We start from the raw sequence: 20,141 nt of genomic DNA on the forward strand, positions 1-20,141 counted from the left end.
TCTGTTCCACTCTCCGCTACCCAGATCTAATTTTCCTTTTCCCTTTCGTAGAGAGGGCAGTCCACCAAGTTCAAAGGGCTGCTTGAATTACCTGTTTCAGTTTTGTTTAACTCTTAGGTTGGCTTCCAGCATTTGGATTTGATTTTCTCTTTCTTATTAACAATCCTGAGTTAGATTGCTTTTTCACTTACCTACTACTAAATAAATGATTATTTATACATATGTCTTCCTCATTTTTAACCACTTAAGGGAAGAGATCTTGTGTTATCAACTTGGTTTTCCTCTTTTCAATACATTCATATGACATATACTCGTCAAGTACCTCTCAGAGGCAGGCCAGCCACAGAAGACAAAAGAAGGACACAATTTGGTCCATACCCCAAGGAGCTTGGAGGAGTATTTGTAAAAATAGAATGGTAATTGATTTTATATGAAAAAAGATTCTTTGGGCAAATAAATTTGAAATACACTGTTTTAAAATAACCCCACCTTCACCCCTGGACACTGCAGGACTCTCAGAGCCTTTAATATGCTAATGTGCACCATGCCTCTCCACATGGGAGGTAAAATATGTAGTGTTTCCTGAAGTGTTTTGACTGTAGAGCTGTTTTTATGCAGTGGCATCTCATGGGACAAGTGTTTTGTGAAACATGCTTTAGAGGATGGTGGCTTAGACCTAGGAGAGGGAAGAGACATGGAAAAGTAATTGAAATAATGTCAGCTAACATTATGGAGCTCTTACTGTGGTCCAGGTTCAGTGTAGATGCTGAGAAGAGGGAACCCTCCTGAGGGAGGTAAAGAAGATAACAAGGGAAGGAGGAAAGGGCTCTTAAACTGCTGATTGAAGTCTGTGCAAAGACTTGTATAGAAATCTCTGTTGAGAAAATGAGTAAAAAAGGTGCATCTGCATTCAAATTGATATATACTATAATTATAGATTTTAGTTGGCTTTTTGTTTATTTTTCTGTTAAGAATCCAATTTGTAGAATAACTCAATGGAATTGTGGTAGACTGAATAATGGCCCCCAAGATACCCATGTCCTAATCCCCAGAACCTATGATATCTTATATGGCAAAGGGGACTTTACAGGTGTGATACAGTTAAGGATCTTAGGATGGGGAGAGTGTCCTGGATTATCCAGGTCAGCCCAGTGTTTTGAAGATGGAGGAAGGAGGACGCACACCACGAGACGGAGGCAGTCTCAGAGGTACAGAGCACAAGGAAGTAAATTGTCCCCTGGAGCACAGAGTTCTTTCTGTGTTCCAGAAAGAACACAGTCCTGGTGACACAAGAAGATAATAAGATTGTCATTTTTAAGCCACCAAGTTCATGGTGTTTTGTTACAGCAGTTGTGTAGCAATAGCAAACTAAGGCAGAAATATATTTTTTCTTTTTTTTTTAGAACCATAGTCTTAAAAATAATTGGCAACCCCAAATAGCTTTGGTTTGTATGAGTCAGAGCTACCAGTGTTTGCCATATTAGAAATTCAAACTAAGATTGTGTTAAATAATTATTTGTGTACTTAAAAAACAATAATAGAACATATGACATGTTAAACAAAAATGCATTTTATGAAAGATAACTATTTTTTCCAAGAAAAATTAGAGGGGTGGGATTATTTTATATTTTTTCAGTTTTTTAAAACAACCAGCATAAAGAAAGACAGGTATGTTCTCCTAATTGCTTCTGCATTCAGTCTGTGATACTGTCACACATTATGTAGCCTCTGGAAACCACTTTATATTTATGAGAGAATATGGATGAAAGGGCAAATAATGTCTTAATATCATCGTGAAACCACTTTTGACCTCACAGACCCCCACCCAGCAAGACTCTTCAGGGGTCTCCAGACCACACTGTGAGGGTTCCTGATACAGAGGGGTTCTGTGTTTAAGCTACCCTGTGCTAGATAGGCAGTCTGACTTAATTCTGACAACAGTTCTTTATGGTAGGTACTAATATTAAACCTTTTCACAGGTGATGATGCTGAGATTTCTAAAAGGTCAATAAAATACCTCAATCTGCATAGTGGTAGAGCCAGAATTCAAACCCAAGTAGCCTGACTCCATAGCCCGTAAAGTTTTCTCCCCAACTGTCCTGACCTATTGTTAATAAGATAACAATATTTTATTTATTTATTAACCTACATGCATAGGGTTCCCTCCTTTGTGTCTTTTCCTCTTTCAGGTTAGACCACATGCGAAGCTCTTCAGCCCTCCCATCACATTTTAATCTGGATCAGTTCAGTTCAGTTCAGTCGCTCAGTCATGTCCGCTTCTTTGCGACCCCATGAACGGCAGCACGCCAGGCTTCCCTGTCCATCACCAACTGAGTCTACCCAAACCCATGTCCATCGAGTCAGTAATGCCATCCAACCATCTCATCCTCTGTCATCCCCTTCTCCTCCTGCCCTCAATCTTTTCCAGCTTAAGGGTCTTTTCCAGTGAGTCAGCTCTTTGCATCAGATGGCCAAAGTATTGGAGTTTCAGCTTCAACATCTATCCTTCCAGTGAACACTAAGGACTGATCTCCTTTAGGATGGACTGCTTGGATCTCCTTGCAGTCCAAAAGACTCTCAAGAGTCTTCTCCAACACCACAGTTCAAAAGCATCAATTCTTCAGCGCTCAGGTTTCTTTCTAGTCCAACTCTCACATCCAAACATGACCACTGGAAAAACCATAGCCCTGACTAGACAGACCTGTGTTGGCAAACTAATGTCTCTGCTTTTTAATATGCTGTCTAGGTTGGTCATAACTTTCCTTCCAAGAAGTAAGTGTCTTTTAATTCCATGGCTGCAGTCACCGTCTGCAGTGGTTTTGGAGCCCAGAAAAACAGTCAGCCACTGTTTCCCATCTATTTGCCATGAAGTGATGGGACTGGATGCCATAATCTTAGTTTTCTGAATGTTGAGCTTTAAGCCACCTTTTTCACTCTCCTCTTTCACTTTCAACAAGAGTCTCTTTAGTTCTTCTTCACTTTCTGCCATAAGGATGGTTTCATTTGCATATCTGAGGTTACTGATATTTCTCCGGGCAATCTTGATTCCAGCTTGTGCTTTCTCCAGCCCAGCGTTTCTAATGATGTACTCTGCATATAAGTTAAATAAGTAGATATCCACTTTTAAACTATTAACAAATTATAGGATCACAAAGCTGGAAGGCAATTAAAAATCCTCACCACCTCCTCATACCTTACAAGAGGCTGCAGCCCAGAGGATAAATGTCACTTACATGTGATCACATGACACAGGTAGTGATTAGCAGAACCGGAAGCAGAGCTCACCCCTCCTGACTGTTGAATTGTGATTCTCCCATGACACCATGTTACACTGGATCTCAAGCAAAGATTTTTAAAATATAATAGAAAAATGGCAACTGTCCTCTCATAGCATTTGTACTTTGACAGCCTCCTGTCAATGTCTCTTTTCTAAAAGTGTAAGGAATGGCTGAAATTGTGAAGGTTTTGAGGTCAAGTAATGAAGGAGACCACTTTAATCACTTGTAGGAATGATGTTCAACTCCATTACGAAAGTGTCATCAGCCCCCAATACCAAGTGGGCACTTAATAAATATTTACAGAATGCATAAGTAAATGACTCACACCATCTCCTTATGCCACCTCTGCCTGTTTTTGTCAAGTCCCTTCTACAGAAGGTGAATGATTTTCACCTCCCCTAAGGGAGGCCAGCTAGGAGTTTCTCACAGGCCAAGCAAGCTCCCTGGGAATCCCAGCTTCGGGATTTGCCTTTTGTTTCCTTTTCACATTCCTGCTCAAGACCAAGGCCTCTACTCTCCCTGCCAGAAAAGAGGGAGGGGAACTTTGTTTTTTATTAGAAGAAGAGAAGAAAAAGATAAAGTGCCTTTGTCATAGCTCTGCTTTATCTACAGCTTCCTCTAGAAGTCACCCACCCCTTCCCTTTAGATTGCAATAACTGGACCCTTTTTTAGTTTTTCTTATCAAGAGGGAAATAAGAAAAGAATTGCCTTTTCAAAGACTTCAGAAGTCATCAGACTGTGGCTGTGGAAGGGGGGAAGTGTTCAGACATTCAGGGAGTCAGGCCCAAGGAAGGCTGCCTCCTAGTTACGGCACACCTGCTCCCAGAGAAGGCTCTGACTCCTGTGTCTGGGGACGGGGGTTACCGATGCAGCTGTTTGCTTTAGGAAAATAGCTTGCACTGTAAATACCCCAAGGTATTGTGCCTGGTGTACAAAAATCTTGGTTCCAGAGCAAATACATAAATCTGACCCTGACAGGGGGAGCTTAGAGGGCCACATGTTCGAAAACGTTCAATGTTTTCTTTATAAAAGTAGATTGCCTTGCCCTGTGGACTTAGGGGATCCTGTTTGCTTTTTTCATTTCAAATCCACGGGCTCTCAGAAGAATTGAAAGCAAGCAGGTTACACCAGGTGCTTTGAGGACAATGAAAAACGGCTGCCGGACCTAAAAGCATTAGTCATTTGGGGAATTTTTTCCTCTTTTTCAAATGAGACCTGGTGGAATTAGATGCTCAGAGAAGTTATTACCATTTAGCTGAACCAGGTGGCTTCTCAGGCAGTGTCTGTAATGGACCAAGTTCAGTGGGTGCTGTCAAAACTCTGGTTTGTTTCATGAGAAAAGAGATAGCCAAGCAGATATGAATTCTCCCCTGTCCTCCCTGCCAAAAATATCAGTGAAGTTGTTACATTCTGATAAAACTTCTCTCACAGCTTTTCCACACTTGTAGTCCCAATCTTCACTGGAGATGCAGATGAAAATAAGGCCTCTTGGTCCCAAGAAAGAGTCCAAACCAAAACTAGTGTTGAAATTAGTCAACCCTAAACATAGGACCCAACAAATTACTCAAACATTTTCTATTCTGACAGTTCTGTTCTTTATAGCCACCTCCCTTTGTTACTTTAATTTCTTCCCCCTCCAAAAAGAATGGTGAAAATTTATGGCTAGGAGAAATAACTGATTACTGCTGGCAAGTTAACTGAAGGGACCAATTGTTCCATATGGCAAGAATCACAGGGCTGGAGAGCCATTCACCAGGAAAGACTGATGTGCGAAAGGGCAGAGCAGTGGTCCCTCCATTGTGTGATGAAGAGTTTCATGTTTGGTTCCAAATTCCTAAAGGCAGCCTGGTGTACAACAGGCCAGGGCATGGGGAGAGCATGAGGAAGCGAGGTGTGTGCTTCACACACAAGATCAGGGTCAATTTCCAGAAGACAAAGGTTTCCTGTTCACTTTTGTTAGAGTGGTCGAGACCTTTTGCGCAGTTGTCAAGACAGGACGAGCTGAATGGCCATTTTGGCATTTTCACATGAAATCTGAATGACCCCAGGGCTTATTAGACTTTAGGAATGAGGTCACAGAGACCCCCGGGCCACCCACACACATACACCAAAGTGTTTTAGAAGCAACTCCCATGTGCTTAAGCCAACTTTAACTGGACGCTGCTGCTACACGTAATTTCTGTGCATTGCTAAGATGTCTCAGCCACATCCTACCAGACGATAGATCTCAACCACTGCTGTCCACTGTTCAGATTCTATCATCACTGTGTATGAGGACAAGGCAGAGCCTGAGGACAAGGCAGAGCCAGGTTCCACCAAGAAGTGGGAGAACATTTTGTCTCACATTTTGTCTTGTCACTCTGAGCAATACAGTATGTGACCACATTCCTAGACCACCAGCTTCCCAGGATAACTGCAGCTTTTCCATGTAGCGCTTCATAAGACTGGGGAAGAGACCCCACCTTGCTTTGATTGTCCCCCTCCTGCCCCTAGGTGTCTGTTCTCAAAACTTCCTTCTTAGTGAATTCTTTTTCTAACAGAATCTAACCATTCCTGCCCATAATACTCCAGGAAAACCCTGACCCCTCAGTCAGTGAAACCCAGCTAGACCTTGAACCTCAGTGAAGACTGACACATTACTCATAGTAGGTCCAACCAGGAGCTCATTTAAAAGGGGCTTAATTTGTGTGGGTGAGTCTCTCCCTGACTTAACTCTGTCGTTACTTAGTCATTTAACATGTTTATTGTATGTGTTACTAAGGATGAGAAAGTCGTAGAATAAGAAAATGTTATAAGTAGGAGGGAGCCACAAGATGAGCTAGTCCAGCCAACTATGGGAAGGAGAAACCTCAAACTTTATGTCTTCTGTGTGGTGGTAATAACAATAGCAACTCTAATCACTAACAGGTGTCAATTGCTTTAGAATTTATGAAGCATTTTACATACATTATTTCATTTAGATAATAAACTAAACCCAACCCTCTGGACCCCAAGTTGTTAAATAGCAATGAAATGAAACTTTCTGTTTCTAAGTAGGGAAGCCTTAAAAAAAAAAAAAAAAAAACTTATTAAAAATAGCTCCAAAGGCAATTTAAACATCAAAGAGCTTTTTATGAAACAGCATTTTGATGAGTTAAGTGTAAATGAATCGGAAACATATGGATTAAATTTTCTTTAAAATAAACAAGGATTTAAAAATTAAGAGGCAAAGTAGTTTGAAAACCCATCTGACTTGATCCAAAGTGTCTGACCACAGAAAGGGACCAGGGCTTTGTAAACCAGGGAGGTGAAAAATGGTCATCTTGTTCCCTAGAGTTCTTATCTTAGATTCTAGCTAGAGAAAGACTCTACAGACCTTAATTCCTAAATGAGTGGACACCTATAACTTATTTTGAAATTTCCTTTTATGAAATTATTGTCTTAATACCAGATGACTACAATCATGAATTAAGCTATCCACAGTTTGAGCAAGCTCTGGGAGATGGTAAAGGACAGGGAAGCCTGGCATGCTGCAGTCCAGGGGTCACAAAGAGTCAGACGGGACTGAGCGATTGAACGAAAAAAATATTGAGAATGCCATAGAGCTTCTGTTTTTCTGACATGATTTTCGCTCTTCTGTGGGATTGCCTTTAGGAACAACATGCTTAGTTTTCAGAGATGTTTCCCGGTTTCTCTTTCTGTCTCTCTTTAGAAACATTCACGTATTTATTTTGAGACATCTCTCCTTTTCTTTTTTCTTCCAAGATTAGTAGACAGTCCACAGAGTATCAGAAAATTACTAGAGCTAATCAGCGAATTTAGCAAAGTTGCAGGATACAAAATCAATACACAGAAATCACTTGACATTTCTACATATTAACAATGAAAAATCAGAAAGAGAAATTAAGGAATCAATCCCATTCACAATTGCAACAAAAAGAATTAAATATCTAGAAATAAAACTTACCTAAGGAGACAAAAGAACAGTACACAGAAAATTGTAAGATACCAATGGAAGAAATCAAAGACAACATAAACAGATGGAGAGGTATTCCATGAGCCTGGGTAGGAAGAATCAATATTGTGAAAGTAACTATACTACCAAATGCAATCTACAGATTCAATGCAATCCCTATCAAATTACCAATGGCATTTTTCACAAAACTAGAACAAAAAATTTCACAATTCATATGGAAACGTAAAAGACCCCAAATAGCCAAAACAGTCTTGAGAAAGAAGAATGGGGCTAGAGGAAGTCAGGAATCCTGACTTCAGATTATACTACAAAGCTAAAGTCATCAAGACAGTATGGTACTGGCACAAAAACAGAAGCACAGACCAATGGAACAAGATAGAAAGCCCAGAAATAAACCCATGCACCTATGGGTCCCTTTTTTTGACAAAGGAGGAAAGAATATACAGTGGGGCAAAGACAGCCTCTTCAATAAATGGTGCTGGGAAAACTGGACAGCTACATGTAAAAGAATGAAATTAGAGCACTTCCTAGCACCATACACAAAGATAAACTCAAAATGGATTAAAGACCTAAATGTAAGACCAGAAGTTCTAAAACTCTTAGAGGGAAACATAGGCAACACTTGATGACATAAAGCAAGATCCTCTATGACCCATCTCCTAGAGCAACAGAAATAAACACAAAAGTAAACAAGTGGGACCTGATTAAACTTAAAAGCTTTTGCACAGCAAAGGAAACTATAAGCAAGGTGAAAAGACAACCCTCAGAATGGGAAAAATAATAGCAAATGAAACAACTGAGAAAGGATTCGTTTCCAAAATATGCAAGCAGCTCGAACAACTCAATACCAGAAAAACAAACAACCCAATCAAAAAGGGGAAAAGACCTAAACAGACATTTCTCCAAAGAAGGAGTACAGATGGCTAACAAACACATGAAAAGATGCTCAATGTTGCTCATTATTAGAGAATTGCAATTCAAGACTACAATGAGATATCACCTCACACCAGTCAGAATGGCCGTCATCAAAAAGTCTACAAGCAGTAAATTCTGGAGAGGGTGTGGAGAACAGAAAACGTTCTTGCACTGTTGGTGGGAATGTAAATTGATACAGCCACTATGAAATTTTTCTTTCCAATTTATTCATCAGAATTTTTGGTTGTTGACTGAGTCAGATATTTTAAGATATGCAGCTTAAAAAATTCACCTGGTTTGGGGAGCCACAGTTGTTATCCAATTATATATGAACCCTGGTTTCAAGCCAATATCCAGAGCTGACAAAGATTTGGTTTGCATAGATAATTTCCTTTTGTCCTGAAAAATGTTTGTCTTATTAACAGTTCTTTATTCACCTTATTGGATCCTACAATTGGCATGTTATGCAAACATTCCTTATGTTGAAAGATCAACTTTGCTCTCTCCAGCAACACACCTCAGGTTTCTGTTTCAAAAATTATTTTCCCCTCCCCTGGAGGTGAGATCCTCAAAGCAGTTGTTGCTTTTGGTCTAGCCCTTCCTGCCTCTAAGTAAGTACTGCTTGGTGGAGTCATGATACTTAGTAGATGTCTAAAGAAAGTTTTAGGCAGTGTCTGGGTGTCTGCAATAAAATTAAATTGAGACAGGGAGTTTCGTAGTACCAAGTATCCTCTGTCTATCTGTGTCATCCATCCTTAACTGGGTTCCAGAAATCAGAGCAGCCTGAGGCAGATTGTCAAAATGTGTCTTCGACATTCTTCCAGCTTCTCATATTATTAATGCCCACACGGAGACTTGGGGCTTTCATGGGGTAGACCAGAAAACATTGTACTTGAAGTCACACAGACATGCACAGATGTGCATTTACTAATTTGTGGTGGATTCAAAAGAATTTAGCTCTACAAAACATGGCATTTAAAATTTTTTCAAGTCATTCCTCTGAGTTTGGTGGATTTAAAATGTTCTGTCATCTTAAATTCGCTCGGAAGTTGTATCTTTTGGGTGCTGTATGTTTAAATGTCACCTTCATTGCATTCAGAAGATGCTGGCTTCTTAGAACCTGACCTTCAGCTGTATAGACATGCCAGGCTGTTTTCCCCATGCCTGCATCTTTGCCCTCATGCTTCCTTTGTCTGGAATTTGCTCCCCCTCACTGGTCTTCATTCCTGCTATGCAAAAGCCTATTCATCCTCCAGACCCACCTTTTCCTAGAATCTCTTCCACGAAGTGCTTGTTCAGAAGTGATGGCCTCTTCCCCTCAATTTCTCTTCCCCAGCTGTGCACTTCCCCATGTGGTGTCACTGATTGTCAAGATTTGGTCCACATCAGTCTCATCTCCTCTTCTAAAACTGCTCTGTCCAATACAAGAGCTATCAGCTATGTGTTGCATCCTCATTTTAAATAATTAAACTTAATGTAATTGAAAATTCAGTTCCTCGGTTGCAGTAGTCACATTTCAAGTGCTCACAATTCACTATGAATAGGAGCTATCCTATCTGACAGAGCAATTAGGGAACATTTCCATCACTCCAGAAAGTTCTGTTGAACCACATCATTCTAAACTGTGTGAGACATAGGGCAGCATGTTTCTGCTCTGTCTCTTCTACCAACTCTTCCCCACAATCTGCTCTACATGCCACAGTACCTGGCACATGAGGTGCTGTTCACATCTGTCAACTTCCTGTCTTCCATAAGGCCCATTCAGAGCACTGATAGTGAAATCTTATCATTTTAAGTGCCATGTACTAATCTGAGCACTTGATGAGGTAGGTGTTACTAGTTTTAGAAATGAAAGAATTAAATGAAGCGATCTGCTTAGGTCACAGGGGCAGTGCGTGATGAAGCCAGGACTTGAACTCTGGCCTTTCTGACTCCAGTGCTTTTATGATTAGCCACCATGCTCTGCAACAGGATTTCTCAGCCTTAGCAGTGTTGACAACATTGACTAGTGAGGGCTAGATAATTCTTCATTGTGGGGCTGTCCTATGCACTGTAGGATGTTCAGCAGTATCCTTGTCCTCTTGGTTGTTAGAAGTCAGTAGTATTACCCACCTACCACCTGCCCCATTGTGACAGCCATGAATATCTCCAGACTTTGCCCACTGTCCCCTGTGGGTTCCCTCCTCCCCTGTTCATACCCATTTAAAGTTAGTCATATGGGTAAAGAGATGCTTTTCAAAATACTGACAACTTACTTCCAGCAAGTGAGAAGCAAGTTGACACCTCTTCACTGCTGCTGCTGCTGCTGCTGCTGCTGCTGCTGCTAAGTCACTTCAGTCGTGTCCGACTCTGTGCGACCCCATAGACGGAAGCCCACCAGGCTCCCTCGTCCCTGGGATTCTCCAGGCAAAAACACTGGAGTGGGTTGCCATTTCCTTCTCCAGTGCATGAAAGTGAAGAGTGAAAGTGAAGTCGCTCAGTCGTGTCAGACTCTTTGCGACCCCATGGACTGCAGCCTACCAGGCTCCTCCATCCATGGGGTTTTCCAGGCAAGAGTACTGGAGTGGGGTGCCATTGCCTTCTCCAACCTCTTCACTAGGGGAACCAAAAAACCGTTCTTTTAATCTCCTGTGTAATCCGCCAGGCCAGCTTCTCATCTGGGAAATGTTCAGCGGCTGCTTCCTTTTATGTTCAACAGAGATAGAACCTCGGGTCGCTGACAGCCCAGATGCTTTGCAGCGCCCTGTGACTCCCGCCCTGTGACTCCCGGTGACACCCACAGGCCCTGTTCCACAAGGCCAGGCAACTAGATTTTCCTTGAGACCACCTGGTTTAGGCACAGTCTCCATAAGCAGCACCTCCATGGGAGCGATAGGTGGGGAGGAGTCGAAGAGATGTGGAAAGAAGGAATAAAGAGCTAGTATCTGGCATACCTTGGATGAGAGAAAAATGTTCTGAGTTTTTGAAAGGGTGCAGGCCAAGCCAATGGCTCTGAAACCAGGAAAGAACAAACTGCCTGGGAATGAGATTTCAGGCTTTATAAGAAATCACAAGATGAATAAGGCAAATAAGATGATCTTTTTAAAATCCACAAGATCTTCCTAAGACAGCTCTGTCCCTACTGAAGATTCAGCCCTGTCACCCACCCGTCTCTCCTGGCTTCCCCTTCATTTGGTTGTCTCCTAAGTATGGTGACTACAGACACCACCTAAGAAAAGCATTTATTTTACAGAAGTTATAGCTAAGACAACAGGTCTCTACTAGTGCTATGAGGAATGCCATGGACGAAAAATGGGTCCTATGAGCTGGAAGAATGCTGACTTTTCTTTCTCCTTTCTGGGGTTTTCAATGCACACTAGTATAGAGAGGCTGTTAGAATGTCTGCAGCAAAGAAATGTGAATCACAAGCAAAGAAATCTTCTCTGGCTAACTTGAGCAAAAGGCGATCATACCTACCCAGCAAGCCCTTGGTAAAGAAGATAGATAGGAGAGATGGCAGGTATGAAAGCATTTTTAAATGTTGAGGGTAGAAGTACAAATATGTGGTAAAACTCAACAAGGCTTCAGGAAAACTGCATTATAGAATCACTGGGTACAGAACAAACTTCCGAGGCTCAAAATTAACACACACACACACACAAAGATATCTCTCCAAGAGCATATAAAGTTTTATTCTTTCAAAAATAATCTGTTTCTGTTTGAAGAGTTTTATTTTAGGTTCAGAATTTCTGATGTTCTCCACGTCTCTATTTTTAGGCGTTCCAACTCCTGACTCTGATTAAGGATATTACACTCAGCTGTTAACGAGTAAAATCCAGAGCATGAACAGTTATAGTTTATGAATAATGATATTCGTTAGGCTAAAGCAGTAACAGACAGGACCTGACCTGGAGCTGTTTCCTCCTCTTTCCCCTACTCCCCACCTTAGCTCTGTATTAAAATTTGCAGGAGAGGCACTGTGTGGGGGGCGGGGGAGGCAGGGGTATGGGGTATGTGTGTGTTGTCAGGAAGACTACCTGCTTCACCCTGATCACAGGGCCAGTCTGGTAGGTGGCAAAGCTGCCTGCCCTTGTGTAACAGAAGCTCTTCACTGTTACCCATGCATCTTCTCAATACACTGGCAATAGCCCAGCAACAATAAGAACTGGAGTTGCTTACTACCAAGCCTCAATAGAAGTGCTTTTTCTACAACCATTATTAACATTTGAAAGACATCACTGCAGACATCTTCCTAGGTGTTTATAACTGATAATAGAATGGCTGGATAGATGGACACTGCATCAGTCACCTATGGCTGCATAATAGATGACCTCACAATAGCAGTAGTTATTGAAAAATTAGCCTTTATTTCTCATTCAGGCTTCTGTGAGTTGTCTGGATAGATTCTTCAACAGCCTGTGGGTCTGTCTGTTGACATTGCATCTTATGTGTCACTTTGGTCCCCAGACCAGAGGGACACTGGCTTCAAGGGTATGTTTGTCTCATGGTGATGGGAGATGTACAAAAGAACCAAGCCAAACCGTGAAGTCACATTTCAAGCCTTTGCTTGTAATTTGTCTACTTGCATCCAGTGGGCGAAGCAAGTCTATGCCTAGATCCAAAATCAAAGATCAGACAAGTATGCTTAACTTACATATGGATGCGTGGAGAGGCAGTCTAATCATCTGACAGAATTAAACAGAAATGTAATGTTCAACTCTATTTTTAAAAGAAAGCATTATTTAAATACTACTTGAGTTTAACAGAAGAGAAAGAAACTAAAGGAATTGTTTGTGTCAGCTAAATGTTTTTCTATCATAAAATATGTTGGATTTTCTTCTTAATCTCTTAAAATTTTAATAAACAAGATTAAAAAAAAATATTGCTTTTTCAAGAACACTGATGCTGCTAGATGGAACATTCATATTCCCTCTAAAATTCATGTGCTGAAACCTAATCCCCAGTGTGATGGTGTTAGGAGGTGAGGCCTTTAGGAGATGATTAGGTCACGGGGGTGGGACCTTCACAATGGATTTGTGTCTTCATAAAAGAGATCCCAGAGAAACCTGTCACCCTTCTTCTACGTGAGAACATCAGGAAGGAGGCCATTGGTGAACCAGAAAGCAGGTCCTCACCAGTCACCAAATTCTCCCGTGCATTGACCTTGGACTTCCCCATCTCCAGAACTGTGAGAAATCAATTTCTGTTGTTTGTAAGCCACCCCACCTATGCTGTTCTGTTATAGTAGCCTAAACAGACTTAACTTGGATGAGGAAAATATACGTTTTTTTTTTAATTTTCAGTGACCTCTAACTGAAATAAAAAATGCCCTTCAATTACGAATATAGGTAACAAACCACACAGTAGAATTGGCAGTACCTGTGACTTTTTAACCTGCGGAAAATGTTGATTTTGTTTTCTGTAACATGCAGTTATAGATACCTTGAAATATTATTTTCCCTTATTCATTGAGCACAATTTTTACTTTTAATTAGTCAAATTGATCTATCTTTTTGTTCATAGGTGGTGCTTTTTATTCCTTATTTAAGAAATCATTCCCCACCTCCAGAGTCATAGAGATAAACTTCTGTATTCCTTCTTAAATGTCTTAAAGTTCTGCATTTCACATTTAAGCCCTTGATACATCTGAAATTGACTCTGATTAAAGTTGTAAAGTAGGGATTCAATATCTTTTTTTCTCCTCATATGGATAACCAAGTGTCCTAATGTCAATTATTGAATTGTCTTATTTTCCCACACTGGTTCCACATGGACCTTTTGTTTCTGTGTTCTGTGAGCCAGTCCCTGGGCCCATACTACTTTCTCTTATTTAACTTAATATATGTTATAGCAAATCTTATCAACTTTTTAAAGGCATGTCTTGCCAGTTCTTCCTTTTCTATGTGAATTTCTAAACAACTTGTCAAGTTACACACACACAGACACAAGTGCAAATATATAAAATTTGACTATGCCAAAACTTTTGACTGTGTGGATCACAACAAACTGTGGAAAACTCTGAAAGAGATGGGAGTACCAGACCACTTGACTTGCCTCTTGAGAAATCTGTATGCAGGTCAGGAAGCAACAGTTAGAACTCGACATGGAACAACAGATGGGTTCCAGATCGGGAAAGGAATATGTCAAGGCTGTATATTGTCACCATGCTTATTTAACTTATATGCAGAGTACGTCATGAGGAACACTGGACTGGATGAAGCACAAGCTGAAATCAAGATTGCTTGGAGAAATATCAATAATCTCAGATATGCTGATGACACCACCCTTATTGCAGAAAGCAAAGAAGAACTAAAGAGCCTCTTGATGAAAGTGAAAGAGGAGAGTGAAAAAGTTGGCTTAAAACTCAACATTCAGAAAACGAAGATCATGGCATCTGGTCCTATCACTTTGTGGCAAATAGATGGGGAAACAATGGAAACAGTGGCAGACTTTATTTTTCTGGGCTCCAAAATCACTGCAAATGGTGACTGCAGCCATGAAATTAAAAGATGCTTGCTCCTTGGAAGAAAAATTATGACCAACCTAGACAGCATATTAAAAAGCAGAGACATTACTTTGCCAACAAAGGTCTGTCTAGTCAAAGCTATTGGTTTTTCCAGTAGTCATGTATGGATGTGAGAGTTGGACTATAAGGAAAGCTGAGCACCAAAGAATTGATGCTTATGAACTGTGGTGTTGGAGAAGACTTGAGAGTCCCTTGGATAGCAAGGAGATCCAACCAGTCCATCCTAAAGGGAGTCAGTCCTGAATATTCATTGGAAGGACTGATGCTGAAGCTGAAACTCCAATACTTTGGCCTCCTGATGTGACGAACTCATTGGAAAAGACCCTGATGCTGGGAAAGATTGAAAGCGGGAGGAGAAAGGGACAACAGAGGATGAGATGGTTGGATGGCATCACTGACTTGATGGACATGAGTTTGAGTAAGTTCCAGGAATTGGTGATGGACAAGGAGGCCTGGCATGCTGCAGTCCATGGAGTCGCAGAGTCAGACACGACTGAGTAACTGAACTGAACTAAACTGAGACATAAATCAAGTATCAACACTGTCTCTGTGATACCAGTTGCTTGAAATGTGTTGATACTTTCTTTATGCCCCAGTACAGGATCAAATTTTATATATGTTGCATGTATGCAAAAAATTTAAAAGTTTGTTAATGTGTTGGAAATAGTGTTCTGTATATATCCACTATGTTTTTCTTACTAATTGTGTTGTTTAAATCTTCTGTCTTCTCATTTTTATTTCCTTTATTATTTTTTGGTTCCTATTGATAAAGAAGTTTTTGCAATCATAGGACTTGGTAATTTTTTTGTGTGTGGTCCTAAAACTCTTGCTTTAGGAATTTTGAAGTTATACTACCAGAAACATAAGTTTGGAGTTGTTCTGTCTTTCTGATGATGGCAACTTTTATGAAAATCTAGTGACCCTCTTTATCTGTAGAAGCATTTGTTTCTAGAAATAGAGGTACACATTTTCTTCAGATTAATACTTACCTATTCTGTTCATCTTTTTATTTTTTTAATCATTCTTTATTGCTGCATTTTTTTAAAATGACATCCAATAACCTTTTATTTCTTATTGAATTTTTTTTTTACTTATAGTGATTAATACTATAATACTGAATTTAAGTCTATAATCTTATTTTAAACTTTCTGTTGACTGCATTCTGTTTCAGACTGGGCAAGGCTTCCCTAATTCCATTTCTTCCTCCTGACTAGTTGGGTAATTATATATGTAGTCTTGTTTCTCATTATATGCATGATGACTTTGTTTCTTTTTTTTGTTTTGTTTTTTGTTTTTTTAAATTTTATTTTATTTTTAAACTTTACATAATTGTATTAGTTTTGCCAAACATCGAAATGAATCCGCCACAGGTATACCTGTGTTCCCCATCCTGAACCCTCCTCCCTCCTCCCTCCCCATACCCTCCCTCTGGGTCGTCCCAGTGCACCAGCCCCAAGCATCCAGTATCGTGCATCGAACCTGGACTGGCGACTCGTTTCATACATGATATTATACATGTTTCAATGCCATTCTCCCAAATCTCCCCACCCTCTCCCTCTCCCACAGAGTCCATAAGACTGTTCTATACATCAGTGTCTCTTTTGCTGTCTCGTACACAGGGTTATTGTTACCATCTTTCTAAATTCCATATGTATGCGTTAGCATACTGTATTGGTGTTTTTCTTTCTGGCTTACTTCACTCTGTATAATAGGCTCCAGTTTCATCCATCTCATTAGAACTGATTCAAATGTATTCTTTTTAATGGCTGAGTAATACTCCATTGTGTATATGTACCACAGCTTTCTTATCCATTCATCTGCTGATGGGCATCTAGGTTGCTTCCATGTCCTGGCTATTATAAAGAGTGCTGCGATGAACATTGGGGTACACGTGTCTCTTTCCCTTCTGGTTTCCTCAGTGTGTATGCCCAGCAGTGGGATTGCTGGATCATAAGGCAGTTCTATTTCCAGTTTTTTAAGGAATCTCCACATTGTTCTCCATAGTGGCTGTACTAGTTTGCATTCCCACCAACAGTGTAAGAGAGTTCCCTTTTCTCCACACCCTCTCCAGCATTTATTGCTTGTAGACTTTTGGATCGCAATGACTTTGTTTCTTAATGTTTGTATTGGTTTTAATTGTGAATGTCATTTCTTGATACTCTTTAAGATCCAGGTTTCTGATTGCATTTCTGCACTAAGGACTTGAGATTTTTCCTTCTCCCAACCACCTCAGAACTGCCTAAAATTACATGTCTGCCCTGAGGTTGTTTGTTGATAGCATGGATTCCAGCCCAAAACCTGCAAACACCTTCTCTTTTCTTTCCTGGCCTCATGCAGAGCCCCGTAAATCCAGCTTCTGCTCAAGCCTTTGCTCCTCCTCTCTCCTACGTGCTGTGCTCAGTTGCTCAGTCCTGTCTGACTCTGTGCGACCCTATGGTCAGTAGCCCACCAGACTTCTCTGTCTGTGGGATTCTCCAGGCAAGAATACTGGAGTGGGTTGCCATGCCCTTCTCCAGGGGATCTTCCTGACCCAGGGATTGAACCGCATCTCCTGGGTCTCCTGCACGGCAGGCAGATTCTTTCCTGCCAAGCCACTGGGGAAGCCCCCTCTTATCTCCTCCTGGTGACTAATTCAGACCCAGGATGTCAGCCGTGAGAAAGATTACTTAACCTAAGACAAGTGCCAAACTCCAGAGCTACCTTTCCCTGATGATTCTTGTTTTCTGGTCACTTATGGCCTCCAAGCAGTTCCCTTGCTCTCCTGCACAGAAAGCAATTCATTTCTTAAAATGTCTTTGGTATTTTCTTAAGCATTAAAATCATTGTACTTTACTAAGATAAGTTTCTGCAAATGTCTAGTCTGCCAATAGGTTAGAAACAGAAATACCTTTCTACTCTTCTCTATCTCAGTCTCTTATTTATTTCCTTGTAACACACAGTATATCATTTACATGTTTAATTTGTCTTCCTCACTAGAGTATATTTTCCATGAAGATAATTAACTCGGTTCTTTTCTCTCCGCTTGTATCTTCAGCACCTCACTAGCATCACATCTCAGTACCTTTCTATTAAATTTGTATATAAATGAACAAGTGAATGAATAAATGAATGAATGAAAATTCAGCAAGCTGGGTCACAAATTCATAGTAATAAAGAGAAGGCAGGTTCTTGGAGAAGGTGTTTGTTTGCTCCACACCTTATCTTTTGAGGGGAAGGAGTAGAAGACTCCAGACAACTAATGTATATGGTAGAAACTGGCAGAAACAAAGTCCAGATAATGCGTAGACTTGCCAAATGGAAGGAACCTGTGGTCCTGCTCTCAGGGTGTCAGACCATCTCACATTTCACAGTGGAGTAAGGAAAAAAGTTTTATGGGCCAAGGTTGTCTGAAAATACACACTGCCTTTGTGCAGACTACATGTTATGAGTTTGAGAACTATGTTGTAAAGCCTTTCAGCCTATTTTGTGCCATGGGCATTTTCTAAAGGCTTGGTATACTAATGTAGGTTGGTGAAGGGCTAGATGCCCCAAGGAAATCGTGTGCAATGTGAGAACAAAGTACTCGCAATGCTGTTTACCCTCTGACCACCCTGTTCCCAGTTTCTGCTCCAACAGGTTTTATTTATCTTAAGATTAAAGCAAATCACCAGTGGTCATGTAGTTATTGCTTTCCGGTGAAATGCAAACACATAAGCCAGAGGCATCAGGGGATTCTGTCACCTTTGAAAAATGATTCGTTTTTTGTGGGCTTGTTTTTCCCTCGTGGGAAACCTGGTAACATTTCAGAGCCTGAAATCCTTCCTTAAACTAAAATAACCTGTTGAAGATAAGTTTAAATCTAAGGTAAAAGAGGAGAATTTTTTTTTTCTTGAATTTAGAAAGATGTCTGGTCATGCTATTGCAATTTTTTTAAAAAAAGAAATCATAATTGGATTTCACTGAGTCACAATTTACCCTGAAATTGCATTAATTAAAGAAATTTAAGACTGGTAAATAAACTTACTAACACATCTGTTCTAGACTCTGTGCCATCATTAATCAATCATAGGGCTCCTTCACTGGGCCTCAAAATCCTTCTCAACACAGAGCAACAAGAGAAACCTAACTGCCATTTCTTGTTCTCAGTGAATAAAGAGGACACACCCTTTGGCCATTTTACCAGCCAAGCTAATGCTAAACTTATCCCTTCAGTGTAGGTTCTAGACTTTATAGGTGAAGCAAGTTCAGGGCTCATCTCAGAAGTTTGGTAATACTTGCTTTCTGTGTTTCCTTTTAACGGATAATCTATTTTTCACTTATTCTGCCTCTGTCATACCATAACTGATTTCCTGCTCTCTTTATAAGAGTTCAAACACAAAAATAATATCCTTTACAAGAATAAGGAAATTCCTAGCAGCAGAGAAGCAGGCAGTCAGATAAACGAAATTGCCTTATTTTCCATACAGTGAACTTAGTGGCTGTAGTCCCTGCTGAACAAACATACCAGAAGGTGAGAAGCTCTGTAAACAGATGCTGTGAAAGTTGTGATAACAACCAGCAACTGATTTTTCCTCTGTGAAGAGATTTTCCATCAGATTGCACTTGACCTTGAGCACTGTGTTACTAGCCATGAATAATTTATGGTACTTATTACAGTAAGGTCCCTTTTAACTGACATTATCAGGGAATTAGATGCCTTAAATGAGTGAATTGGCCAGATACTAAGACTTGCTCCCTTTGCAGGATAAAGAAAATCTTTATTATAACCGTTTCGGTACTTATTTTTCTCAGATGTATGGCAGTATTTTGTGAGTTATTGACAGTCAAGGAAACGTAGACATTCATTCAATAAATAGTTATGGGAGCCTTGTATATGCCAAACACTGTGCCGGTTACACTCTTTTCCAGTGAAAGGGCATCTGTTCTTATAAAGCCTCTGTTCTGCTGAAGAAGTGAGAAAAACAAGGAATCATACTGAAGTTCAGGATGAGAGAAATAAAGACTGTTGTGAACTTCGTTGAATTGGCTGACAAATATAGTTAAATTCAGAGTTGGCTGGGTTCTCCAGAACAGTTTGCCTCGCCACTCTGAGAGCTATGTCTTGAGTTCTTGCAGTTGATCTTATAATATTTTTACTTTGTCCCTGAAATTTAGCTACAGTTTCTTACTGTTTGCTTCCTTGGTGGCTCAGACGGTAAAGCGTCTGCCTGCAGAGCAGGAGACCCAGGTTCGATCCCTGGGTTGAGAAAATCACCTGGAGAAGGAAATGGCAACCCACTCCAGTACTCTTGCCTGGGAAATTTCATGGATCGAGGAGCCTGGTAGGCTACAGTCCATGGGGTCCCAAAGAGTCAGACACAACTGAGCGACTTCACTTTAAACTTTCACGTTTTAATGGGCTTCCCTGGTGGCTCAGAGGTTAAAGCGTCTGCCTGCAATGCAGGAGACCTAAGTTCGATCCCTGGGTCAGGAAGATCCCCTGGAGAAGGAAATGGCAACCCACTCCAGA

The 20,141-nt window shown here is 40.6% G+C and overlaps 1 non-coding gene across 1 annotated transcript; it reads left to right on the plus strand.

The window, feature by feature from the left end:
* The first annotated feature begins 19,808 nt into the window (after positions 1–19,808).
* Positions 19,809–19,881, plus strand: TRNAC-GCA (transfer RNA cysteine (anticodon GCA)). The gene has a single exon. It is a non-coding gene; the product is annotated as a tRNA-Cys (tRNA).
* Positions 19,882–20,141: the final 260 nt, after the last annotated feature.

The sequence above is a fragment of the Bos mutus genome, chromosome 22 (genome assembly GCF_027580195.1).
Source record: "Bos mutus isolate GX-2022 chromosome 22, NWIPB_WYAK_1.1, whole genome shotgun sequence".
In the NCBI taxonomy this organism is placed as follows: Eukaryota; Metazoa; Chordata; class Mammalia; order Artiodactyla; family Bovidae; genus Bos; species Bos mutus.